This window comes from Tupaia chinensis, unplaced genomic scaffold (assembly GCF_000334495.1).
Source record: "Tupaia chinensis unplaced genomic scaffold, TupChi_1.0 Scaffold000515_1, whole genome shotgun sequence".
NCBI lineage: Eukaryota > Metazoa > Chordata > Mammalia > Scandentia > Tupaiidae > Tupaia > Tupaia belangeri.
In genome coordinates this window covers 4912241-4939889 of record NW_006160028.1, presented here as the reverse complement: position 1 = coordinate 4939889, position 27649 = coordinate 4912241, and the positions used below count along the sequence as shown (strand labels likewise).

The following is a 27649-nucleotide window of genomic DNA, read 5'->3' as shown; positions in this document are numbered from 1 at the left end:
TCTTGCATAGTCTAGGTAAATGTCAATTTTATCTTTTTTGTGGATTTTAGTGTTTATTAGATTTTTTTAAAAAAATCACTTATTTTACATTGATTCACTGAACATCATCACAGCATACAAAATGCAGTTCCCCATCCAGAATACACTGTATAGTGGCTTAGTCAAACATGTTATCATCAACAAATAATTTTCCATTATATATATATACACACACACACACATATACATATATATATATATATTCTGTGCACCCCCTCCCCCATTTCTCATTGTCTGGTACTTCCCACCCTCCTCCCACACTTCGTCAGATATCTGCAGTTGCTTTCCATTCCTTTTTCTTCTCCCCACAGTTTACTGGTTAACAAAATATCTTAATTGATCTAACTACTTTCAATAGCAAGTTCAGCTGATATATACATATCTGAATAAATATTGGACTTTAGGCATGAAATTGTGGGTAGAATGAATATACTATAAAATAGCAACTTGCTGAGGCTATATAGCTTACTGGGGTCACTAAATAGGTATTTTTAAATTTTTTAAATGTCAATAAAGGCAATTTTAGCTTTAATAAATCAAAACTAAAAAAATGTTAAGAGAACTTTGCTTAAGACTTAAAGTGAGGAAACAGGTTAGGATTTTAAACCATGTGGATCGAACACATGCGATCTGCTCCCTTAACCAGACTGCAGAGTGAACCCTGTATTCTTCTTCTTCTTCTTCTATTTATTTTTTTAATTTGCTATAGGGCATGTTAATTCTTCAGAGAGACACACACACAGAGAAAGTGAGAAAGCACCATCCACAGGAGTGTCCATTCCATAATCCCCTCTCCTTCATTCTCCTCTCAGGATTTTGGGCATGCGTGCACACTAGCCTGATGTGTTCTCAAGCCACTGGGTCTGGGACTGGAACTGCACAGCTGACCATGTGGGTTTCCTTCTCCAGCACAGCACTGGCTGGCCCAGGTCCTGTATTTTTAACATACAGAACAAATCTGTTGAGATCTTTTTCTAGGAAAAGGACACCTCATTTTTAAAAAATATTATATTTTTATTTAATATTTATAGCAATTGTATATGAATACCTTTGAAAAGTGTTCCCCCTCTCTCTCATTTTCTCTCTCTCTCCAACCTAATCTCTAAGGATGACTATAATGGCAAAGGTGGAATAAAGCTTGCTCTGATAATGATTATTGTGTGAGGGGTTGAAGTTATTTTTAATTTTCTTCCTTGAACTTTCAACAACTCTTACTTTTGTTGATCTTTTATATTGTCTTTCTAGTCTCTATTTTATTTATTCTGCTGTATGCTTTATCCTTTCCTCTCTTCTTCCAACATTGGCCTAATTTGTTCTTTTTCTAGATCCATGAGTTATAAAGTTAGGTTGTTTATTTGAGTGTTTTTTTTTTTTCTTAATTTAGACATTTATCACCATAAAATTTCTTCTTAGAACTGCTTTGTTCCATCCCATTAGCTTTGGTATGTCATTGCTGTTTCTTTCAGAAAGTTTTTGAATTACCTTTTGGCTTTTTTGACCCATTCGTTGTTCAAGTATATTGCTTAATTTCCACATACTTAGAAGATATTCAAAATTTCTTCTGCTTTTGATTTCTAGTTTCATACTGTTGTGGTTGGGAAAAAATGCTTGATATGATTTCAACGTTCTCCAAGTTGTGAAGACTCGTTTTGTGACCCAGCCTATGATCTTTCCTAGAGATCGTCCATGTGCACTTGGTAAGAATGTGTCTTCTACTGTTGGTGAGTGGAAGGTTCTGCAAATGTTAGCTTTGTTTGCTCTATAGTATATTCAGGTATGTGTTTCTTTGTTGATTTTCCGCCTGGCTAATTGATCCATTGTTGAAAGGGAGGTAGTAAAGTTCCCTAATATTGCTGTCTAATGTCTCCTTTTATTTCTGCTAATATTTGCTTTAAATATTTGGATGTTTCCATGGTGGGTACATATCTATTTATAATTGTTTTGCCCTCTTGATGAATTGAAAATTTTTTATTATATAACGATCTTCTTTACCTCTTGTGATAGAGTTTACTGATAGTCTGCTTTGTCTAGTATAAATCTAATAGTTATCTTTGCTTTCTTTTGGACACCACTTGCATGGACCATTTTTCACCATCCTGTTATTTTCAGCTTGTGTGTCCCTAAGGCTAGACTGAGTCTCCTGTAGACTCACTCATTTTGTTAATTGCTTTATGACTGTTTTATAACTTATTTCTTCCTCTCTTACTTTCTTTAATTTTTTTCAATAGTAATATACTTTGATTTCTTTATCTTTGTCTTTTATGTGCTTACTAAAGGTTTATTTTTTCTTAATGATTACCATGGGGCTTACGTAAAACATCTTATAATATTCTATTTTAACCTAACAATCACTTAACTTCAATTACATATAAAAACAGCAGTTGTATTTCTCCCATCCCTGATTTTATGACTTCAATGTCACCCTTCAAATCTTTTATACTGTGTATCCACTAATGAGTTATTGTAACTATATTTATTTTGGATACTTTTGTCTCTTAACTTTTATTCTAGATTTGAAAATGCTTTATACATCACTGATAGAGTACAAGGGTTTTCTGACTTAGACTATACATTTTTTCTTTATCAGTGAGTTTTGTACTTTGATATGTTTCCATGTTATCTGAGCATCCTTTCATTTGGCTCAAAGAACTCCTGTTAGTATTTCTTGTATGGCAGGGGATGTACTCCCTCAGCTTTTGTCTGTCTAGGAATGTCTTTGATCTCTTGTTTCTGAAGAATAACTTTTTCAAATACAGTATGCTTGCTTGGCAGTTTTATTTTCTTTTATTATTTTGAATATATGATCTCTCTCCTTTCTGAACTGCAAGGTTTTTATGGAGAAGGCAATGGATAGCCTTCTGGATTTCCTTTGCAGATGGTGAGTCTCTCTTCTCTTGTCGGTTTCAAGATTCCCTATGTGTCTTGGGACCAGCAGTTAGCATAATGGCTTTGTTGCTGAACTCCCATGTAGTCGACCGCGGTTCGAGTCTTGTTCTTGGTGGCTTAAACTCACGCCAGGTGCGTGTGTGTGTGCCCAATATCCCGAGAGGAGAATGGAGGAGAAGGGATTGTGGCATGGCCATCTTCCCTGGGGGGTGATTTCTTGCTTTCTGTCTCTCTGTCTTGTGAGCACACACGCCCTATAACAAAAACAAAACAAACAAACAAAAAACCTCTCCAAAAAAAAAAGATTCCCTCTGTGTCTTTGATCTCTGACAATTTGATTATAACGTATCTTGAGGTATCTTCTTTGCTTGGGATCCTTTAAATTTCATGCATATGTTCATCTCTCCCAAAATTTAGGAAGTCTTCAGCCATTATTTCTTTAAATAATCTTACTTTCCTTTCTCTCTCTCTCCTCTTTCTGAAATGCCTTTGATGCGTATACTCGTTTGCTCCATGATGTTATGCAGGCTCCTTACACTTTCTTCACTCTTTTTCATTCTTTTTATTTTCTGCTTCTCTAACTTCAAATGACCTCTCTTAAAGTTTGGCAGGGTTTTTATTATGCATAATTCAGTCGGCTGTTAAAGTTTTCTTTTCCTTTTTTTCCAGTTTTACTATTGTATGCTTTAGCTCCAGGATTTTTGTTTTATTTTTATTTTTTATTTTTTTTTAAATGTAGTTTTTGTTGTGTGTTTGCTTTTTTAAAGCCTCTTTTTAAAAAATAATTTTTAGTTTATATTCTTGTTCCATGAACGAGACAGAGATAGAGAGAAAGAGAGAGCCAGAGATACTTCCAATAGGGCTTTGATGTCATGACCCACCCCCAGCCAGCCGACCTCAGGCCATGGATGCGTGGGTGCCTGTGCACTGAGGCGAGGTCTCTGGCTTTAAACCCGGAACTGTCCCATTTGAGTCAGCACCACAGAACCTGACACTTTACTACTGTGCCGTCTTCTCTCCTCCATTGATTTGCAACAATTTTAGACTTGGCAAAAAACTACAATAATAGTATAGACATCCCCGATAACCTTCACTCAGCTTCCTTTTAATGTTAACATCCTATAAAACCACAGTGCGATGATCAAAATGGAGAGATGAATGCTGACACAATGTTGTTTACTGAACTACAGACTTTATTGGCATTGACTAGTTTCTCCATCTGTGATAGTTTGTCAGTTTTTCCTTGTCTTTTTTTTTTTTTTTAAGTTTTTGCTATAGACCATATGACCTCCCCAGAGAGACAGAGATAGATAGATAGACACAGATAGATAGATAGATGATAGAAAGAGTAAAATCACGTCCCAGTGGGGATGGCCACACCACAATCTCTTCTCCTCCATCTTTTGGGATTTGGGGCATGCACACACACATGTACCTGGTATGATCATCAAGTCACCAGGTGTGGGACTTGAACTGCAAAGTCAGCCATGTGGAATCCAGCTGCCTTAGCCTTATCCCATCTGCTGGCCCTCCTTGTCTGTCTTTTCTTTTTTTTTTTTCTTATTTTTTAAAAATCTTTTATTGGGTACATTTGAGGTTTACAAAATGTTGAGATAAATTCAGCTACAAACAGATTAACATATTTTTTTTTCATTTGTGTGGTAAAAGAAGCTAAAATCTATTACACAAAACTTACCTATTTCTTAATCTATTTTTTCATTTTTTAAATGATTTTTCCCTGTTCCTCTCTTCCCCTATTACCCACACCCCTAGTATCCAACACCCTGTACTATCTCTAGTATCTACATCTACCCTCCCTGCTACGATACCTTCCAATCTTTCAGTTTCTGTTCTTTCCTAAGGTAAAAATATCAATTTTTTTGTTTCAATAGATCTTTTTGGATCAGTCCCTGGCCTAGTGGTTAAGGCAGCTGAATCTTAATTAACATGGAAAAGTTTGAAGAATACTGGTCACTTATTTTGTAGAATGTCCTTTTATTTGGGCCTGTCTGTTTTTTTTTATGACTTGATTAAAATTCTGAAATTTTGGCCAGAATACCCCAGAAGTGATGGGCTCTTTTCAGTACCACAAAGTCATGGAGTACATGGCTTGTTCATATGTCTTTTCACTTCTGGGGTTAACATTACTTGGTTGTAGTAGAATGGGCTCAGTATCTACACTGTGAAATTACTTTTCCTTTTTTGGTAATTAATGACTATCTCAAGAAAGATACTTTGTGACTATCCACATATACTATTTGTTCTCAAACTTTTGTCTCAACATCTTTGTTTAAGAGTTTTTTGCTATAAGGCACGTGTACTCACCAGAGACACAGAAAACAAGAAGTTATCCCCCCAAGGGAGATGGCCACACTGGAATATCTTCTCCATTCTCCTCTTAGAATTTTGGGCATGCATGCACATGGGCCTGGTATGACTTTTAGGCCACTGGATCCAGGACTTGAACCATGGTTGACTACGTGGGAGTCCAGCAACACAACCATTACACCATCTGCTGGTCCCTCAGTATCCTTTTAAACCATAGCATTTAAAATTTGTTGAAAGTAAGGGACCAGCAGATGGCGTAATGATTGTGTTGCTGGGCTCCTACGTAGTCAACCATGTTCAAGTCTTGGACCTGGTGACTTAAAACTCATGCTGAATGTGTGTGCGTGTTTGCCCAAAATTCAGAGAAGAGAACAGAGGAGAAGGGATTACAGCATCGCCATCCCCCTGAGGGGTGATTTCTCGCTTTCTGTCTCTCTGGTGAGTGCAAATGCCTGTAACAAAAATCTCTCTCTAGAAAAGGAAAGAAAAGAAAAGAAAAGAAAAAAAAAATTACTGAAGGCAAACATAAAGCTACAAGAATTTAAAGTTACATTATGGATTCAATGGCTATTAGGAAAGAGAGAGACAGAGACAGACAGATGTGCTTCTGGAGATTTCTTCAAATCATGCTAATGCTTCTGTTTTAAGTCAACTTGTGGGAGATGATGCTAATATCTGATGGCTATGTTACACCTATGTTAATTAAGTGTCTAGCAGTAAATTGCTAATTTTTAACAATTTAATGATGGCCTTGCATGGTACACATAACATAAGGTTTAGAGCAATCTGTTTACAAATACTAATAAAGAGGGAACCAGCAGTTAGCATAATGGCTGTGTCACTGGACTCCCACGTAGTCGACCGCGGTTCGCGTCCCAGACCCTGTGACTTAAAACTCACACCGGGCGCGTCTGCGTGCATGCCCAAGATCCTGAGAGGAGAATGGAGGAGAAGGGATTGCGGCGTGACCATCCTCCCTGGGGGGTGATTTCTTGCTTTCTGTCTCTATGTCTCTCTGTCTGTCTGGTGAGCACACACACCCTATAGCGAAAACCTCTCAAAAAAAAAAGTAAATAAAAAAAATACTAATAAAGAGAATTTTTCTATTTCATTTATTCATTTTTTTGACAATCAAATCAAAGATATTGCTGTATATATTATTTTCAACAGAGAATTTTACATTCTTGGGTCTTAAATATTTCTTCCCTTTGCCTCTCCCACCCTCCCTCTACCATCCACTCCCCTCCCTTACCGACTCTAATATGTATACTTTTCCTCTCTACTATGAGATCTTCAGATCTTTCCATTTCTGCCTAGATTGTAGACAGTACATATTGAGTAGGGATATACAGTGTCTTTCTAAGTTTGGCTTACTCAGTTTAGCAATAATCTTCCATATTCAACCACTTGAATCAAATGACTGTGTCTCATTGTTTCTATTTCTTTATTAAATGTCTCATTTTGTTCATGCATTGTTTTCCTGATTTTGGTTAGTTATCTATCTGTTATCTTACATCTTATTTAACTTTTTAAAGAGACTATATAAATTCTTTGTCAGACAACTTATATGTATTTCTGTAAAGTTGGTTACTGGAATTTTAATATTGGGTCATCAGAAAAGTCTTTTTTTTTTTCTTTTTGGAATGCCAGCATAAAGCACTTTCATTGCAATAATAAAACTTAAAACTCATATGTGGTCCCAGGGACTGGGGGCAGGGAGGATGGGAGGAACAACAATTTCTCTCACCAAACCACTACACAGGACAGCACAGGATGAGAAGGGACTGAGGGAAGAAAAGCCAGGAAACTCTGAGATCAGCAGAGAGAGCCAAGCATCAAAAACCAGGCGATGCTGAAGCTGCGATGACCAGCATCACTTTCTTAAGAGAACACTCATGGGTGTGTCGTGATAGTCGGGTTTCACTGGGTGTTAAGTGTACAAACGGCACCTTCATTTTAAACTTTTGATTAAAGTTCTTAAAATCTAGGACATGGTGGAGCTTGGATAGTTACGAGATTACAAAAGTCCAGAAAACCTATTAGAAAACCACAGGACAGAAGAAAAAGAAAGAAAGAAAGAAAGAAAAAGCCAGGCCACTAAGAAGGCTTCAGAGGTCCCTGATGGCCCAGGGACAGCTATGTGTAGTGTTCATATCACAGTGGAAATGATCTGCTTTTAAAAGGCAAGGGGTTTAAAGGGAAGGAGAGGCGGTGGGGTTGGTGGAGACAAAGGCTCTACTCCCACTTCTGCTTTGGGGAGGTTTTAATGTAATTAACCCAAGGAAGTTTCTCAACTAAAAGAATAATTCAGTCCTCAACAGTGCCTATGGCTTTGCAGTGCAGCAGCAAGAATGTTCAATATACAATAGATAAAAATCTCATCCCCCAAAGAGCAAAGATTCTTGTGCCCTTCCCCCCCACCAATTCCTGTTCTAAAGTTAACCTATCATTTGTGCTGTTAATACTTGACCCTATACTTAATTGAAAACCTATATCCAAAAGATTAAAACTGAATCTTCACCCCGAAATGAAAACTAAATATAATGAAAATTTTGAGGTTTACGGCGTATGTTAGGTAAACACACATACGAAGAAAAAGGGGAAAAGGAAATGGAGGTGTGGAAAACAGAGCTGAGTCACAGAACACGTTCACTCAGGGTAGATGTCTACACAGAGTGTGGTAGAACATCAGGAAAAACTCTGTGTGGATTTGTGTGCATGCATCTGGAGGCACCACTTCCCTCCATGGCAAATCCAAGGAGAGGGGACCAAGGGAGGAAGCCATTCCTGTCATGCCGGTTTTGGAAGTTCCACATTGAAGATGAGAGTGGTGTGTGGTGGAACAACGCCTGGGGGCTCAGCGGTACCACAGGCATTGTCTGGGGAGATGGCCAGTTTGGCTCACTGGCCCACGCTCTTCTGGGCAATCCCTCGGATCACCTCTTGCTTGCCCCGCATAAACTTAAAGGGCTTTTCTGTCCCTGGAAGAGTCAAATTTCTTTCCAACTTCAAACACCCCAGTGTAGTGCACCATTCAGGTCTGGTCATGCTTCAGAAAGGTGTGCCCACCTCTGGGGAAGATGGTCTTCACCTGCACTCCCATTGTGGTGCAGACTCGGGGAGAGCAGGTGAAGCACTGGACGGTGTGGACCAAGAGTGGACCTGGGGGCAATTCCATAGCTCTGCCTCGACTCTCCACACATCCCATGATATATTTTTCTTTGTTTTTCTATGCAAAAATGTGTCATGACTTTTCTGACTACCCAATAGTTTCCTTTGATGGTATCGTATTTACCTGACCCTTTGTCATCCTCATAGCCTTGAGGTGGTGTCTGTACACTTGAAAGAGCAAATGCCTTTTTCTAGCCCTTTTTTTTCTTTTTAAGAATTATTTATTTAATTATATTTCTTCTTTCTTTCTTTCTTTCTTTCTTTCTTTCTTTCTTTCTTTCTTTCTTACTTGCTACAGGGCACGTGTGCATAAAAGAGTAAGTGAGAAAGCAAGTTGCCAGGCCTGGGACTCGAACTGCAGTCAGCCATTTGGGAGTCTGGTGCCTTAACCACCACACTACCTGCTGGCCCTCCTCTCTCTACTCTTTACAGACCAATTTCACCTGGTAAAGGTCTTTTTCTGTTGTGTTCCTGAGCTAATAGGATTGTTTCCAGGATTGGAGTTGAGTGGGATTGGATTTAGATCATATGGCTATTGCTGGGTCCACAATATGGTCTGAAGTTACTAGGCCTGTTACCAGGGGCCTGAGCAAGCATGGATCCTGTATGGTTTCTTGGAGAATTAGACTGCATTTAGGACATTGAGCACCGGTGCGGCACTGGGATAGGGGTCTGTTTCAAGTTTTCCTTTTGAGTTCATAAATGATGAGTCTATTATCAGGTACACACAAAAATCTGGCTCTTTTGAATTGACTAGGAAGTCTTCCCTGGGTCATTAGGTAGGTCTTTGGGAAGACAGATCTGGCCCTGGGTTGGACTAAGAGAGGATGGAATCAAATGGTGAGCCTGCTTCAGGGTTCACTAGTTGAGACTGATGTCTGCAGGCCTGTCTCCAGTAGCAGAAATAAGCAAGCTTCTTGCTGGGTACTAGGGAGGTCAGGACTGCCCTCAGACTGAAGATAAGCAGATATAGAATTGAGTTACAGGGCTGTTTCAGGGTTTGCTGTGGAACCAAAGTTGGTCTCAAGCAAGCATTTCTCCCTGTGGAACACTTGGTCCCAAAGCTCCCACAAAGAGCTGTATATGGTTATATGGTTACTGAATTTTCATTGCTCCTGGGGAGATATAAGAACTTTCTTATTCCACCCTCTTGCTGACTTAGACCATTTACATTTAATGCAATTATTAATATCACATTAAGTGGTTGGGTCTGAGTGCTGGATATTGCTCTTCATATTCTACTTATCTCATCTGTTTTTTGTTCTCTTTGTTCTTTTTATTTTTCCTTTTTCTTTCTTTGGATTAATTTAGATTTGTTATGACTTCATTTTATCTCCTTTACTGACTTACTAGATATAATTCTTTAATTGTTTTGCTGGTTGTTTTATGGTTTAACTTATTATAGTATATTTTTAGTTGATATTATACAACATCATGTGGACAATAAGGATCTTACAATAATATATTTTCATTTTCCTATTTCAAATAATTATACTATTATTATCACTAATTTTCTTTATACATACATTATAAACCCCACAATGCAATGGGTTTTGTTTAATTCAAACAAACGTTATCTTTAAAAGTTTAAATAATAATGAAAAATCAAATATATATGTATGTATGTATATATATATATATAAAGCCTGTGTGATAACCATTTCTGATGCTCTTTATTCTTTTATAGATTCATAGTTCCATTTGATTTTTTTCTTCTGCCTCACAGGCTTCCTTAAATATTTCTCTTATTGGTGTTAATGCTTTCAAATTTTGTATGTCTGAAGAAGCCTTTATTTTGTATATCTGGAGAAGTCTTTATTTGCCTTTGGTTTTTGAAGATATTTTCACTCAAAGCAGAAGATTCTATGTTATTGTCTATATTATTTTGAGGGTGAGGAAAGATATAATAATTAAAACAATTTACATAAAGTCACTTACCATATACTCACAATCCTCTGAGTTAGATATTATTATTATTTGCATCATACAAATTTGGAGACCAAAGCTTAGAGAGCCTAAGTAAGCTATTCAATGCCATATGCCTAGCAATTTGCAAATGACATTCATGTGACACTAGAGTCCATAATCATAACCATAATGTTTCACTGACTAATTAATATAAATAGTCAGGGGACACATGAATAGACACTCCAGGAAATGCCTCATGCTTGTGTTTCTGAGAAAAACTCAAGTATTTGAGCATCATTCCAGACTCTTTCCAGGACAATGGTTTCAACAGGAAACTCTAGGGTCTGTATAAATCCATAGAGCTCCCCAGAGACATATTAAATCTAATGCAATAAACAAAACTCCACAATACAGCTAGTTAATTCAGTCCAGCTCAAAGTCATTACTAAGGCTTAAGAAATGACTCGAGAATTTCAACCCCTTAGGGAATAGAAAGGAGATTTAACAACATATGAAGGAACCCTTCCCAGATATCCTCTAAGACATGGCCAAACCATGGCCAAACCATGGCCAAACCTGAAGGGTCAGAAGATCTGGGTTTCAGTCTTGCCTTTCTTGTAGTATGGATCTTTACAAGTAAATTCACATCCCCTAGCCTCAGTCCTTTTCTCTGTAATATGATTGAAGCAATACCTTTCCAATCCATCCTGTTGTCTTTTTCTGATGAACAGGGAGGTATGGCGTGAATATACTTGAAATTCTCTTAATCATTTCATTGTTGCCTTCTCCTCTGGAAAGCCTTCTTGATTAATCCTTCCCTTACACCTCTCCTGCTCTAAAGTTCAACACCATTATATATTCCCTCTTGTTTTTATCTGCCAGAGGGCAAGTGTGCTTGCCAGAGAAAGACAGGTAGAGGCAGAGGGCAGACGCAACTCCAGTGGGGCACAGTCCTGCAGCAGTCCTTCTCCATTTCTCCACCCTGTTGGAATTTGGGGCACGCATGCACATGGGGCCAGTGTGTTGTTCAGGCTACCAGGGCCAGGATTCAAACCGCACCGTTGGTCACGGTGGGGTCCAGCTCCCTTAGCCACCAGGCCACGCGACCAGCCCTCTGTACTTCCTCTTTAAGTCATCTCTGTGTCTGCCTTGTGTCGTAGTCAGTTATATCTGTATTTCATATATTCTGCTATATTGTTATCTTCTGGAGGAATGTACTTATATCCACTGCTGTATCGCTCACGATGACTTGCCCAATAGTTCCTATTGAGGAGTGCTTCACACTCCCTACGCGTGTTGAAACAGTAAAAGTCTGAGTGAATATCAGAAACAATATTGGACTGGACATTTCAGAAAGACCCCGCTGGTCCAAGCGCAGCGCTCTATGGGAATATCCCTGATGGATTGATATTATTTTCATTCTCATTGGTTTGATGTATTTGGAAAAACATGCTGTATTTGTGTGCTCCATTGCCTGGCTGAAATGGACTCTAGGTCCATTCTATTATGCTCAGAGAAAGGTCAGAAACACCCTTGATTATCGTGTTCATAGCTGCTATCTCTTCACATAAAACAAATACTGCAGACCATGAGGGCTTCTTGTGGACCTGGGCAAGTATCTCTGTGTTACAGGTCTGCTAGGTGTCAGCAGTGGATGAGAATGACAAGGACAGGTTGAAGACAGGCTTAATTAACTCACTGGACACTTTCCTGCCTAAACACAGCCTTTGGAGAATCCTGGCTCCTACCTAAACTACGTACTAGAACATAATAACCTAAAGGGATTTAAAATGACTGGGAAAGGGGAAGAAAAAGGGGATCTCCAGGTGACACTTTTATCCCCTCTTGCCAGTTTACATAGTATAGAGATACTAGTATAATTGCGTAAGTTTACCTAACAGTGTAACAGTATACCTATTATGTACGATTTTTGTATGTTTCAAAAGAATATTTTTAAAATTACATTTTAAATGTCTGTTACAAATAACTATTCAATTAAATCTAATTTTTAAAATTAGTAGTTTTGTATTACTAAATGATGAACAAAAATCACAGCTTTAGGCATGATAAAGTTACACAAAAATAAAAAATATTTGAGTATTCCATTTTCCCTAATTTTTTTGCATGCAGAATATGGGCACATGACTTGTGATAACACATATTTGCTTGTCTTTTTTTCCCTGCTCACGAGTACTTTAAAGTCTGCTAAGAAGGCTTTGTGGTTAAGGTGCTGAGCTTCCATATGGCTCACCATGGTCTGAGTCCTGGACCCGGCAGATTGAAAATCACATTGGGTGCATGCATGTGTGTGCCCTAAATCCCGAAAGGAGAATGGAGGAGAAGGGATTGCAGCATGGCTATCCCCCTGGGGAATATTTCTCATTTCTCTCTCTCTCTCTGTCTCTCTCCCTGGCGAGTACACGCACCCTATGGCAAAAACCCGAAAAAAGAAAAGAAATGCTAAAACAAGTCCAGCGATCATCCCTTTGGCATCGTCCAGTTCAAGCTCTCACGGTGTCGTCGGGAATGTGGTCAGCACCTCTGAGCTGCTTTCCTTTCTCTAGGCTCCTGCCTTCAACTCCATTTCCGATCATGTCCACCTACACTCTTTGGTGTAGACAGAGGCAATAATACATGGAGTTGGAGACACAGGCTTGAAGCCTGACAGACCTGGCTGGAATCCAGACTCTGCCACTTAGTGGATTTTTGACCTTGGGGAGGAATCTTCCCCTTGTTGAACCTCTGTTGTTCATTTGTTGTAAGAGATGTTCCTTGAAAATCTCTTAGCACTTTATCTGGTGCAGTTTAGCCTCTAAATATTACTACTAATTCCTTGTCACAGTGAAAAATATTTTATATCGAAACCTAAATTATAGAAAGACTTATAAAAGAAAATGAGGGGCCGGCTCCATGGCTTGGTGGTTGAGGCAGCCAGTTGATGCTGAACATCCAGTTCGAGTCCTGGACCAAGGGCTTTGAGAAACATGCTGGGTACATGTGCATGCATACCTAAAATCCCAAAGTGGGGGAGAAATGGAGGAGAAAGAATTGTGAGGTGACCATTCCTCATGGGAGGTGGGTGCTTTCTCTTTGGGAGGCATGCTCTTTTATTTATTTGTTTGTTTATTTTTTTGAGAGTTTTTTTTGTTTGTTTTTTTTTGTTTTTTTTTTTTTTTTTGCTATAGGGCACATGTGCTCGCCAGAAAGACAGAGACAGAGAGACAGAAAGCGGGAAATCAACCCCCCCTGGGGGATGGCCACGCCGCAATCCCTTCTCCTCCATTCTCCTCTCAGGATCTCGGGCACACACGCACATGTGCCTGCCGTGAGTTTGAGCCACTGTGTCCAAGACTTGAACCACGGTCGATTATGTGGGAGTCCAGCAACATAGCCATTACACCAACTGCTAGTCCCCTCTTTTATTTTTTTAAAGAGTTTTTTTGTGTGTGTGTGCCTTAGGGCATGTGTACTTGCTGGAGAGAGAGAGAGAGAGAGACAGACACAGTAGAGGGAAAGTCAGAAATCAGAAATCACCCCCCGGAGGTGGATGGCCATGCCACAATCCCTTCCTCTCCATTCCCTTCCCAGGATCTTGGGCATGTTCGCACATGTGCCAGGCATGAGTTTCAAGAACCAGGTCCAGGATTCGAACTGCAGTCAGCCATGTAAGAGACCAGTGATGCAACCACTACGCCATCTGCTGGCCTCAATTTATTTATTTTTTGTTATTGATTGTCACAAAATATTCCCACTAATGAGAGAGAGATACAGAGAGAGGGAAAGAAGGAGGAATGGAGTGTGGTCATACCACAGTCCTTTTCTCCCCCACTTCTCCTTCCTGTCAGGTTTGGGTGTACGCATGCCTGACATGTTTGCAAACTACCGAGGCTGGGACTCCAACAGCGGTCAGCAGTGTGAGATCACAGCTCCCAATACACAGCATCTGAGGACCGAGTTGTGGGACCAGCTCTTTATTCAAATGTGCTGTGAAAACAGCGGGAAAGGCAAAGAGCCCTGGGTCTAGACTCAAGCTACCCGAATGGATTGAACACAGCTTTAATCCTGTCTGAGAATCTGAGCATCCCTTGGGATCAGCAGATGGTGTAATGGTTACGTCATTGGACTCCCATGTAGTCGACTGCAGTTCAAGTCCTGCACTCGGTGACTTAAAACTCATGCCGGGTGTATGTGTGTCCATGACTCTGAGAGGTGACGAGAGGAGAAGGAATTGTGCTTGGGGGTGATTTCTATCTCTCTGTCTCTCTGGCAGTCGCACACACCCTATAGCAAAATATCTCTCAGAAACCTTGGCCATCCCTTGCAAACTTACCTGGGCCTGTTTTCTCACAGTGCGGGCGACCATTCAGAACTGTACAGATGTGTGCAATTAGTGTTATTGTCCCGGCTATTTCAGGCTTCTACAAAGAAGTTCTATGAAAACATCGTATGCACATACTGAAAAATGAAACATGCCAAAACAATCTTTTTGCACCAAGGTAGAATTTAGAACTGAAATTATTTGTAAAACAGGCGTTTGCTACTGGGCATGCTTTGGTTTTTAATCAAATTCTTTTTAAACTCTGGCTCCATGGTGTAATGGTTCTGGAATTAGTAATAAAACATCAATTACATTGATGAGTAACAGTTTTCTTTAAAACAGGATGAAAATGTTAACTTGATGGTGTCCAGACCCAAATGAAAATTCTCCAAGTGGCTACCTCATGCAGAGCCCCCCCCGCCACTTCTAAGAACCGTTAGGTCGGTGGATGAGATGCCTAGAGCAATTGCATTTTTCATAGCAGTTCCATTTTGCTATTTTATGTGAGCCCCCAATCCCTTTTGCTATATTTTCTTTAACTTCTTTTACTGGCAAAGGAACTGGGTTTCAGAAAAGTCTGTCGGTAAAAGTCACAAAGCTTGTAAGAAACAGCAGAGCTTGGGAGGCCAGGCAGTATGAGTGTGCCACCAGGCCTCAGCCAGTTTGGCACGCGTGTGTAACATGGGAACTTGTGTAACACGCAATGACTGTCAGTGGGGAAGGACACACTCTCCCACCTCAGTGCAGGGCTGGACACTTCCTTAAATACTTAATAAAAAGTTAGTGCTTCATTTCCTCTGTCTCCCACCCCACTTGTCACCAGAGTGCGTGAGTGTTGACGAACACAGCCAAAGGCGACCTTGCACTCACGCAGTTCTCAAGCCACCCAAGAGCATCTTCCTCAGCATTCTAGCCTGAATCGACTGACTGCCCTCCCATCTTGTTTCTGGGACCCTGAGGGCATTCTCCCCCCTCTCCTTCTGTGCACCTCCCTCCTGCAGCCAGCATTTCAGCCTGAGCCCCATCCTCACTGGTCTGGAGCCTTCTGGGTGTGAGTATGAGAAGGGTGCCCAGGGGAAGGGGCTGGAGCTTCACTAGGGTTCAAAAGAGAGGAAAAAGAGGAAAAGCTGAAGCAACTCATCCTCCCCTTTCTCCCTCAAGGGACCTGCTCTGATCTTCCAGACCACACGCCATCTATCACCCTACCCTCAGCCCTGGAGCTCCTATGCCTTTGCTGAGTCCCCAGTCTGAGAACTGAGCTCCTCAGGAAGCCCTGCTGTCCCTGCAGAACCCAGGCAAGGTAGCTGTCCTCTGTGCTCCCTTCTGAGCAGTATCAGGAGCCTCTGAGAACTTGCTAGAACCCTAAATTCTCTGAGGCCTCCCAGGAGACTTATCGGATGACGGCCGGGTGGACTGCTACAGTTTGCTTTCACAAGTGCCCCGGGTAATTCCAAGCACGCATCTGATGTTTGAGAAACACTTTTAGGAAAACAAAAAAGGAAGGGGAGGGCTGAGCATCCTGCTTTGTTTCCGGACAAGCTGAGAAAGGACCTTTCAAGTTTTTGTGAAAGATGGTGTGCTCGCTCTAGGGGCAGAAGCCTGGAAGGTGAAGGGAGGAAGAGGAACTTGAGTATCTGAATTCTTCTGGGGACAGGAAATGAAGAAGGCAGGGATTCCATTTTCACTGAGTAACTACTATGTGCTAGGCACTGGGCATCCACAGTTTTCTCTACCTTTCAGTTCAGCGCTTATGAAGTAAATGCTTTTTATCTCTGCGTTACAGATGATGAATGTAAAGAGCTGGACTCTGGGAGGGATACAGAAGAGAGGGCAAGAGTGATACAGATATCAGACCGTAGACTGGACCACAGGTAGGACAGACTTTTATGAATGAAACTGAGGCTAGAAAGGAAAAGGGGCTTGCCCGTGGCCACATAGGAAGTCAACATCTAATTTCTACTATCACACTCTGTGCCCGATCTTATCAAAAGCAGGACTTCTAACAATTATTATTTAAGACAATTGTTTTGAAACTTTTCATTTTAATTTTGGACTTACGAAGAAATTGCAAGAGAGAATTCCTGTATATTCTTTATGCAGTTTTTCACAGTGAGAATGTTTATATTTTATTTTTTGTTGTTTGTTTTATTCTCAGGTTCATTCAGGTTTCACTCAGGAGAAACTTAGATCTTTTTTTTGGAGAGGTTTTTGCTATGGAATGCCTGCGTTCACCAGAAAGAGAGAGACTGAGAGAGAGAGAGAGAGAGACAGAAAGCAAGAAATCATCCCCCGGGGGGATGGCCATGCCGCAATCTCTCCTCCTCCATTCTTCTCTTGGGATCTTGGGCACACACGCACATGTGAGTTTAAGCCACCATGTCCAGTACTCGAACCGTGGTCGACTACATGGGAGTCCAGCGACATAGTCATTATGCCACCTGCTGGTCCCCAGAAACTTAGGTTTCTTTTGAGAGGACAGAGAAGGCAGAAAATAAAAAGCAGTGGCATCAGTGAGGGTTTTCCCAGGCAGGAGAGACGAGCATCTACTTCTCTGGACCCATCCTTGCTTCCACCGCCTGTGCCTTTGAACAAAAACCTCTGGCTCTATGCTCCTGTAGGTGCAATTCAAAAACCAAACCAACAAACAAACACACCTGCACAGGAAGGAGGCAGGAAAGGAGTGAGGCGATGTTGCAGGAACTTAACCTCCCGAAACCTTGCATTGGCAGGGATCATGGAGGTCCACCACCTGATTCTTATCTGATGCTCCAGTTTCCGTCAGCGGCCACTGATCTCTTTCACGTTGGGAATTTGCTCCATCCCAAAGCTTTGCTAACCGGGAATGTAGCAAGTTCTTTCACTAGACACAAGAGCAGGACTGGGTTTTCCTGTTCACCGATGTATTCCTACACCACACAATGCTCAATAAACATGAACGGATAAACAGACAATGGATAAGCTAGAGCGGACGCTCACAGCCTCCGTGGAGAGTCTGCAAGCACAGTCTTCCTCTGCAGGGAGGGTGGGGCGGCCTGGGAGCTGCAGTCCGGGCTGAGGCCAGCCTGTCAGAAACAGAGCCAAGGTGGTTTGCGCCTTCCCGAGGGGAGGTGTCCTTGGGACTCCAGGGAGATGAGAGTGTGCCAGGCTAAGAAGTCCCTGGGGTAGAGGAGAGGACAACTCTTTTAAGTGTTCTGAGTGCCGGGGCCAAGTGGCAGCCTTTCTCCATGGCCCTGACTTACTACATTCCTGGGTAAGTTGAGGGAAATTCAGTCCATATGTTCCCGGGTTATTTACACGATTCTCAGCAAGCTGCTGCTGTTGTGTAAGAGCCATTTGACGTCGATGGTGTTGCTTTCTTTTTCCATTCTGAAAAGATTCCCTGAAGGAAAGCCGACTTCTCATCTCTGAAGGAGGGACAGGAGCACAGGGAACGGTGGTGGGGCAGATCGGCCAGGGCGCTGCAGTGTGTGAGAATCAGGGGGTTGCTGAGGAGAAGGGGCAGTAAGGCACCCACGGACTGCTGCCCAGCTGCGGGGCTCATGGCTCTGCCAGCTGGACCCTGGTGGCCGCGACAGTGGAAACAGCCCAGGCAGTAGCCGAAGAGCAGCAGGAAAGCACCGCCAGCACAGTGGAAAGAGGGGGTCTCCAGGCAGGAGCCCTGGGTTCACATCCTGGCAAGCCCTTGGGAAGGTTGCCTCCTCCCCATCCATCTGTTTCCCCTTCTGCAAAGTGCGAGGTTGTTCTCTGCTCCGTGACCTTTGTGGGTTCCTAAAATCCATTTATTCTAGGGCCTTTCGTTGTGTCTTCTTGTGAATACAATCTGGAACTCTCTAGACAAATGCCTTTCAAAAACTATTTTTACCACAATCCTCAGTAAGAGGTACATTTTACATGGTAAACTAGTATTTCTAAAATGAAACAAAGCAGGGCTAGCAGATGGCGTAGCGGTTATGTCTCTGGACTCCCACGTGGCTGACCACTGTTTAAATCCTGGAACTGGTGGCTTCAAACTCATGTTGGGCGCGTCTGTGCATGTGCCCAAGATCTTAGAAGGAGAATGGAGAAGGGATTGCGGCATAGCTGTGCCCCCTGGGTGAAGATTTCTCACTTTCCCTCTCACTGTGTCTGTCCCCCACCACTACGACCCCTACCCCCACCCCAAGCACACATGCCCTGGAGCTAAAATTTCTCAAAAAGAAAAGAAAGCTTTTATGAATCAATATGGACTCTTTCTACAGGGATAGACATATAGATCAATGAAACGGAAGAGAAAATGCAACTTACATACAACTATAAAAACGTAAACACAGGTCCTGATTTCATGATACACAAACATTGATTAAAAATGGATCAAAGACAGAAATGTAAGACCTACAAATAAATGAATTACTTATACATATAATAATAGGGATGAAGCTCACAAACACGATACTAAGTGAAAAATTATGAAAAACCATTATTTTCACAGTAAAGAACGTCATAGACAATTCAGGATATACTGCAGAATAACTATGGGAGTGGGTTTTGAATGTTCACAACATAATACAGTATTAAATGTAGCAGGTGGTGAATATGTTCATATTCTCAATTTGTTTATTACACACCATATACCTGCTTTTTATTATTAATTTATTGTTTACATTTAATCACATCTTTACTTGTACATTTCTTTTTCCTGCACAAATACTATGCATATCAGTCGAGCCAAAGATATTACTTTATAACTTATCAGCAAGTAGCTTCTCAATTTTTTTGTCGGTTAAATGTACTTTTACTTGTTTTTTCCTTCCTCTTTCCCCTCTCTCCCTTCCTTACTAAACTTTTTTCCACATTTTATTGATTCACAGAACACCTTAAACACAAACTATTGACAAAATTAAAATCTAATCTAGTTACAAGTGCACTGCAATTTTCTTCTGAGACATTTTAAATTAATTAATTAATTTACATTAATTTCCTGAGCATTGTCACAGCATACAAAATGTGGTTCCCCACCCAGAATATACTGCATAGTGTCTTAATCATGTATGTTATCATCAATAATTTTCCATTTCTAGTTTCATATATATATGTGTGTGTGTGTGTGTATATATGTATATATATATATATATATATTTTACCTCTATTTCTTACCCTCTGTCTTTCCCCACCCTCTCCCACACTATCTCAGGTATCTACAGCTGTTTTCCATTCCTCCCCCCAGCCACATTTTATCGATCCACAAAATATCTTAACTAATCTAACTAGTTTCAACAGCAAGTTCAGCTGGTATATACGTATCTGTGAATACATGTCTGACTTTAGGCGTGAAACTCTGAGTAGAATGAATATACTATAAGGTAGCACCTAGCTGATGCTATAGAGCTTACTATGGTCATTAAATAGGTATTTTTTAATATTCTTTTAATTTCAAGAAAAGCAGTTTTAGCTTTAATAAATCAAATAAATGCTAAGGAATTTGCTTAAAACTTAAAGCCAGGAAACAGGTTAGGATTCTGTTCAAATAGTAGGTACATGAATCTACCGGGAGCTCAAGACAGGACAAAAATATTTAAAACCAGAAAACAAAGCCTAGAAGAAAATCAACAATGTTTTAGTCGAAAGTCATAAAATGCTATTTCACCAGTTCAGCCTCATGTACTTAATCTATCTATCTTCTATTAGGTTGGCCATTTTCTTAGTTTTTAAACTCTCATTTCTACACAGAAAGGTCTGTATTTAATTTTCCTGTTATAGCACTTCTTGGAGATCTGGTCTGGTGTTGGTAAATTCTTTCAGGTTTTGTTTATCTGAAAATGTTCTTGGCTTTTCTTCCCATATGAAGGATAATCTTTCCAGCTACAATAATCTTGGTTGAAATTGCTTTTCCCTTAACACTTTGAATATATTTTCCCGTTCTTTCCTCTCTCGCATGGTTTCTGATGTCCGCTGTTAGCCTGATGGAATATCGTTTGTAGGCAATTTGACTTTTCTCTCTTGCCAATCTTAGTATCTTGTCTTTGTCTGTGCTTTTGGTCAATCTGGCTATAATGTGTCTTGGAGAAGATCTTGGGTTGATTCTATTTGGGGTTTTTTGTATTTCTTGGGATTGGATTTTTGAATGCCTCTCTAGGTTTAGAAAGTTTTCTTGCAGGATTTTATGGAATAGATTATCAATGCCCTTATGAGTTTCTTGGCCTTCTAGGATACCAGTTATCCGAATGTTTGGACGTTTGGTGGTATCTAGTATTTCTAATATATTTTTCTCATTTTTGTGGACAATTTTCCCAGTCTTCATGGTAGATTTTTCTAGGCCAGTGATTCCATCTTCTACACCTGAGATTCAATTTTTCGTATGATCTAGTCTGCTTTTAATACTTTCAAGGGAGGTTTTGACTTCCTGTATTATAGCCTTCATCTCTAATAGGTCCATTTGATTCTTTTTTTATAGTGTGTATTTCCTCTTCTAGATCTTGCAAGAATTTCCTCACCTCCTGGAACTCTTCAGCTCCTTTCCCCTGCCTCTTTGGCAGTTCATTGTCTCTCTTCTCTTCCATCTGTTAGCTTTGTCACTATGAATATTCTAAATTCTTTATCAGACATTTCCATGAGGTTCATTGTACTATCTGAGAATGAAGAAGAGTTATTCTTTTCCCTTGGAGGAGAGGAATTTTCTTGCTTTCTCATATTTCTTGTGACCCTGCAATGATTTCTAGTCATCTGATAGATGGCACTTTTTTTCTCTAATTCTTGAAGTTCAATCTGAGCGTTCAGAGGCGTGCAGGAGGAGGTGATCTGCAGTCTCTCTTCTGTTCCATTTTTCACTCTTTGTGCATCAGATTCAGTGGGAATAGAGGAATATTCTGACCCTCATCATATTCGGATGTTTGGATCCTATCCACATGGACCTGTCTAGACACTTAGTGCATAGAGACTGAGCAGCCAGTGAATAAAGATAAAGAAAAAGGATTAGAGAAGAGGAAAAAATAAGAAAAAATAAAATATAAAGGGAGAAAAAATATAAAAAGATAATAAAAATTCTATTTTAATTTTAAAAAAGCAAAAAATGAAAACCACAAGGTGCACACACATGCTGCACGAAATCAGTATTTTATAGCCGATGCTCAGCATCCATCTCAGGATGAGCCCGGCCTTGGATTGTGCCTGTTCTAAATGGAATTTGGAAAGGCACCAAGTAACACAGTAAAGGAGGGGCTTGAGAGTCCAGAGAATACTTTACCTTAAAAAATATTAAAAGTCACAGGGATACACAGCTAGACAGAGAGAGACAGAGAGAAATGGAGAGAAGGAGACAGTGGTAGCCCTACCCACTAGAAATGAATCTGGAGGAAGAAATCTCAGCAGAAAATCTTCATTTTTGTCAAAGAAACCAATATTTCACAGCTGAAGTTCAGTATCCATCTTAGGATGAGCCTGGCCTGGGTTTCTGCCTTTCCACCTAGAAATAAATCTGGAAGAAGAAGTATCAGCAGAAAAATCTTCATTTTTGGTCCAGGAAATCAATATTTTACAGCTGAAGTTCAGGACCCATCTCAGGATCCACACCGTATACATGCTTTTTAAGAGCATTCTGTACCCTACAGAGATGTGTAAGATTATATGTAAATCATGTTATAATAAATACTTAAAGAAAAAAAAGGAAAAAGTAAATATTTTATCCTTCTTCTATAAAATTCCTACAGGGATAAAAGGCATAAAAAAAGATTCCAAAAGCAGGTTTTAGGACTGCAAACAGACTGGAGTGGACTTTGTTGGGCAAAACATGGTGTCGTAAAACTGTTGATAGTATGGCATGTAAATTTTAGGTCAAAGCTATCTGAAAACTAATAAAATTAAACCAGAAGGGAAACGGTGATCATTTATCTGTTTGTGTTGTGTTCTTTGGGCATGATGAGTTAGCCCTGAACCACCTCTCACTAATTTTTTATCTCTCTTCATGACACCCACAGCACAATTTCACGTAGATACTGCTTATAAATGACTAGTCACTTGAAGGCTTTAAAAAAGAATAGATAAGAGGGGGACAGCCGTTAGCATAATGGCTATGTCGCTGGACTCCCATGTAGTCAACTGCGGTTCGTGTCCTGGACCCGGTGGTTTAAAACTCATGCTGGGCGCGTGTGCCTGCGTGCCCAAGATCCCAAGAAGAGAATGGAGGAGAAGGGATTGCGGCATGGCCATCCCCCCTGGGGAGTGGTTTCTCTCTTTCGTCTCTCTGGAGAGTGCACACACCCTTTAGCAAAAACCTCTCCAAAAAAAAAAAAAAAAGGATAGATAAGAGGGAACTTTAAGAAGTTTGTGGAAAAATACAATTAGGTACAAGTCTATTTTGACGCAAATTTTTTTTTTAAAGCTATGCATAGTTGAACATTTTGAAGGTCTTGAGTAGGTTGTAATCAAATTTATTTTGAAAACTAAACTTTTTTAGGAAATTGAGTTGGGACCAGGAGATGGTGTAGTGGTTATATCGCTGGACTCCCACATGGCCAACAGCGGTTCAAGTCCTGGACTCAGTGGCTTGAAACTCATCCTGGGCATGTGTGCATGCATGTCTAAAATCCCAAGAGGAGAGTGGAGGAAAGGGGATTGAGGCATGGCCATCCCCTCGGGGGGTGATATCTCTCTGTCTCTATCACTCCGGTGAGCACATGTGCTCTATTGGAAAAAAAGAGAAGTGAAAGAACAAGGTGGAGAAACAATTACAGCTGCATGGTAGGCTGCAAAACAGCCCGAAAGGCGGGCTTTCTGTGATCGAAGTGTGGCTATGTGATTGGCTGTAACTTGGCAACCAGCACAGGAAAACATTCTAACACGTATGACTTCAGCTTATCTATAGGAATCCAAGCGTTCCTACAGTGGCCATCTTAGCCAAAATAGTTTAATTTCACATCAGGTTTTTTAGTTGGCTGCTATGAGATGAACTCACATTCCAGTACTGGTACAAACTAATTTTAAAACCAACTGTAAAATCTATATTTACACTATTCTTAAAGGTTATTTTATTGAGAGAGAGCTAGAAATAGGGTCCTTTGATGAGGTCTTGTTATGCCGCAGTCCTCGCAAGCCTTCCAGCCAACCATCCTGGGCCAACACGCAGGTCTGGGCTGTTTCAAGGTGATGGAGGACCCGAACCGTGATTTTCCTTGCAGTTTTAGCGTTGCAGAGCAACTCCTACTGCCTGTGTCACCACAGCTGGGCCTGCCTTTACATTATTGAAGCCCATTTATAGTTTTTTCCACTCTAGGCTCCTAAGATCTTTTGGAATATTTGTTCAGGTATTTAATGAGTGTACTACATTTTCCAGATTTATGCCAACTCAAATTTTATCAAGTGAGTTTTTATATTTATGCTATTTGTTTTCATTTTTCATACTTTTTGGGGTAGGTTTTAGTCATAGGTTGAGTGTGCTTGCCAGAGGGAGACAAGACAGAGAGAGAGAGAGAGAGAGAGAGAGAGAAAGAGAGAGAAATCACCCCTTGGGAGAATCCCTGACTCAATCCCTTCTCCTCCATTCTCCTCCTGGGATCTTGGGCACACATGCACATGCACCCAGTATGATTCTCAGGTTACCAGGTCTGGGACTAGAACCGTGGTCGGTGATGTGAGAATCCAGAATCTTAACCACCACACCATCTTTTGCCCCCTATTTTCTCTACTGGTAGGCAACCTGCAAGCTATTTCCACTCACACTTTTCTCCTCCTCGCCTGCCTTGGGAATGGAAGGTGGTTCTTTTCTCCTGCCCGGGGCTCCAGACTTCTTTCCCCTCCTCCTCGGTCCTCGGAGCCCGCTCCCTCAGCTGTACCACCTGTCTCCTGTATTTGTCACTTGTGACCCTCAGCCCAGGCATCCTCCACAGCACAGAAAGATTGCCAAGCCTTCCGTCTAACAGCATCCAGGCCACCCTGTGGTGTGTTGGTCAAGGGGCAGGGTTCACATGGCTGACCAGGGAAGTGTGGTGGGTATGGCTGCACACATGTCCAAAATCCCAGCTGGGTGGAGAGATGAGGGACAAGGAGTTCTGGTGGGACCATTTCCCATGGGATGCTTTCTTCTCCTCCTCTCTGTCTACCTCTGGCAAGTTTTACAAAGGAGAAACTGTTTAAAAACTCCTTCTCTGACACAATCTTTCCCTTCTCAGCCAGCCTCCATCTTCTTTCTCATTTTCTTTCCCACTCTAGCTCCTTCTAGAGCGAGAGTATCTCCTGAGTGTGTCTCTCCTCTCCCTTCGCCCGTGCCCCCTCCAGCTGGCTCCTGTCCCCAGGGCTCCAAGCAAACTGCCTCAAGGTGGAGTCGGGAAGGGCCCTGTGGCTGCCCAGACCCTGTCAGCCTTTCTCATCATACCTCACTCAACCTTGCAGTGGAGCGTTTCTGTTCTCCCCTCAGAACGATCTTGCGTTACATTCTCAGACACTGCTTGCTCTCTTCCCTGACACCCTGCCTGTCCTGCTCAGCGGCCATCTTCAGGTGCTCCTCACTTCCCATCCCTTACACGTTGCCGTCGTCTTCAGCCCTCTTCTCTTCTTCTTCTCTAATAGCTCCCCCAATGTGACTCTTCAACGACTTGGAGCAGAAGTTTCCAGAGAGCTCGCTGCTTGCTAAGGGCACAAATTCCTGGGCTCCAGTCCAGACATACTGTATTCAAATCTCTGGAGGGCGTCTAGAAATCTGCATTATGAATGACCTCTCCCTAGCGTCTGCAGGCTTTCCCTCTTTCATGTTTTCCAGTTCATCGTCCCCACTGCTGCCCAGATCCCGCCTCATTGCTTTCCTCCCTAAACTCCTTCACGGGGATCGCAGGCCTAGAAATGAGCTCCACATGCTGCTGTGACATGCCTGTAGTGATTCGTCTCTCAAGTAGCTCTTGGAATGCCTCCTGCTTGACTCTCAAATGTACTCAGCATTCCAGGTGCGCACTCGCGGCACACCTAACGTACTCAGTATTCCAGATGCACACTCGCGGCACACCTAACGTACTCAATGTTCCAGGTGCACACTCGCGGCACACCTAATGTACTCAATGTTCCAGGTGCACACTCGTGGCACACCTAACGTACTCAATGTTCCAGGTGCGCACTCGCGGCACACCTAATGTACTCAGTATTCTAGGTGCACACTCGCGGCACACCTAACGTACTCAGTATTCCAGGTGCACACTCGCGGCACACCTAATGTACTCAATGTTCCAGGTGCACACTCGTGGCACACCTAACGTACTCAATGTTCCAGGTGCGCACTCGCGGCACACCTAATGTACTCAATGTTCCAGGTGCACACTCGCGGCACACCTAATGTACTCAGTATTCCAGGTGCGCACTCGCAGCATACCTAATCTACTCGGCATCCCAGGTGTGCACTTGCACTTGCACTCACAGCACACCTAACATCCTCGGCATCCCAGGTGTGCACTCACATTCGCAGCACACCTAACGTCCTCGGCATCCCAGGTGCACACTTGCACTCATAGCGCACCTAACGTCCTCGGCATCCCAGGTGCACACTTGCACTCATTGCACACCTAACGTCCTCGGCAGCCCAGGTGCACACTTGCACTCATTGCACACCTAACGTCCTCGGCATCCCAGGTGCACACTCGTAGCACCTGCTTGCTCACACCTCTGAGCCTGGCAGTTTCCGCTGCCCAAATCTCTTCAACCAAGGTTTACCTGAACTTGCCCTCAAGTCTCAGAAACTATGACGAGCTTCAGAGCCCCAGCCCAGTGCGTCTGCTTTCTGCTCTATGGACAGCCCGGGAGGACCCCCTACAGTGCTGTGACCAGGGAGTGCCGTGCTGGCTGAGCTCAGGGCAATGAGGACCACGTTTTGCTCCTGCAGGACTTCAGAAACACAAGGCTCAGTAGCACAGGTCAGGAAGGCAGCTGGTATGGCAGCAGGTCATGGTGGCAGGTACCGCAAAGGTGCTGTGGCCTGAGCACGATGTGCGTCACTCACCGCTTCCTGGGTGGCAGGCTCCAAGAGACCCTGGGTGTACAGTGTGGATGGTCTCTGTCCCCCAGGGTCTCTCATTGAGCGAAGCACACTGAGAGTTGGTGAAGACACCATGGGGTAGCAGATGCCCTTGCAGAGAAAAGTGCGGAGAACTGGGGCGCAGAAAGGAAGGACATCCAGCCCAGACTCAGTTTCTGGGGAAAATCCTTGTCCCAGGGGAGGAGCGAAATGGCAGCGTTGCAAAAAATGGGAAAGCTCTCCGGGAGGAGAGGACAGGCTGGAGTCTCGGTGCAGGCTCTGCCCTTGATAAGTCATATAAAATTTGACAGTAGAGCCCCTGAATCCCAGCTCACACGGAAGTAAAAGTCGGACTTTAAACTGATTTTCTTTTCAGAATCTTGAACAGATCAGAAACACAAACTTGTAAAAGGTGCAGTAACAAGTCATAGCCACCAGATGGCAATAGATGACCTCTTTCAGCACAAAGGAGGCATTGTCATTTTAACCTCATCCTGGGGGGAGTTCACTGCAATTTGGGGCTGACAGGTGCCACCAGCCCTGTGCCTAACCTTTAACTAGGCTATTTTGAGGCATAATTTATCTTTCAAAACTGCATGTGGGGGAACCAATGAAAACAGTCACTAATTGTCTTGAAACATACAAGTGCTAAAAGCCAGTCCTGTGCCGTGGTGCATCTTGGGGACCGTCCCAGCACTCTCTTCCTAACGTTCTGGTTCGGACCTGCTATGCTGGATGAATGGAGGGAGACATTCTGTTCTGGGCCTGGTGAGACCCCCACCCATCCTCGCACCCTGTGGGGAACGGGCATTGATCCTGGGGAATGGGATGTTTCTCCTAGGGTTTAAGCACAACTGGACCATCGGGTGGCTGAAGAGGTAATCCTAGATTGTCATGTGGCTGGATGTGAATCAGATGCCCTCTTGGGGTCCTGAGGAAAGTCACGAGACTTCCTCTCTAGAATAATCATACGCATGTGATTCCAGTAACTTCTGAGATCTGGGCAGGAATGGAAGCCGGGGCTCACCTAGGGC

At 42.1% G+C, this 27649-nt stretch overlaps 1 protein-coding gene and 1 pseudogene across 1 annotated transcript in view; one reads left to right on the top strand and one right to left on the bottom strand.

Annotated features, from left to right (window-relative positions):
* The first annotated feature begins 1645 nt into the window (after positions 1–1645).
* RTP4 (receptor transporter protein 4) overlaps positions 1646–27649 on the top strand; it is an 88937-nt gene continuing 62933 nt past the window's right edge. Inside the window, exon 1 of the mRNA XM_027775027.1 lies at positions 1646–1736. The gene's annotated coding sequence lies outside the window, so the exon portion shown is untranslated. The remainder of the gene's footprint in view (positions 1737–27649) is intronic.
* LOC102491907 (peptidyl-prolyl cis-trans isomerase FKBP1A pseudogene) lies at positions 8044–8356 on the bottom strand (annotated as a pseudogene).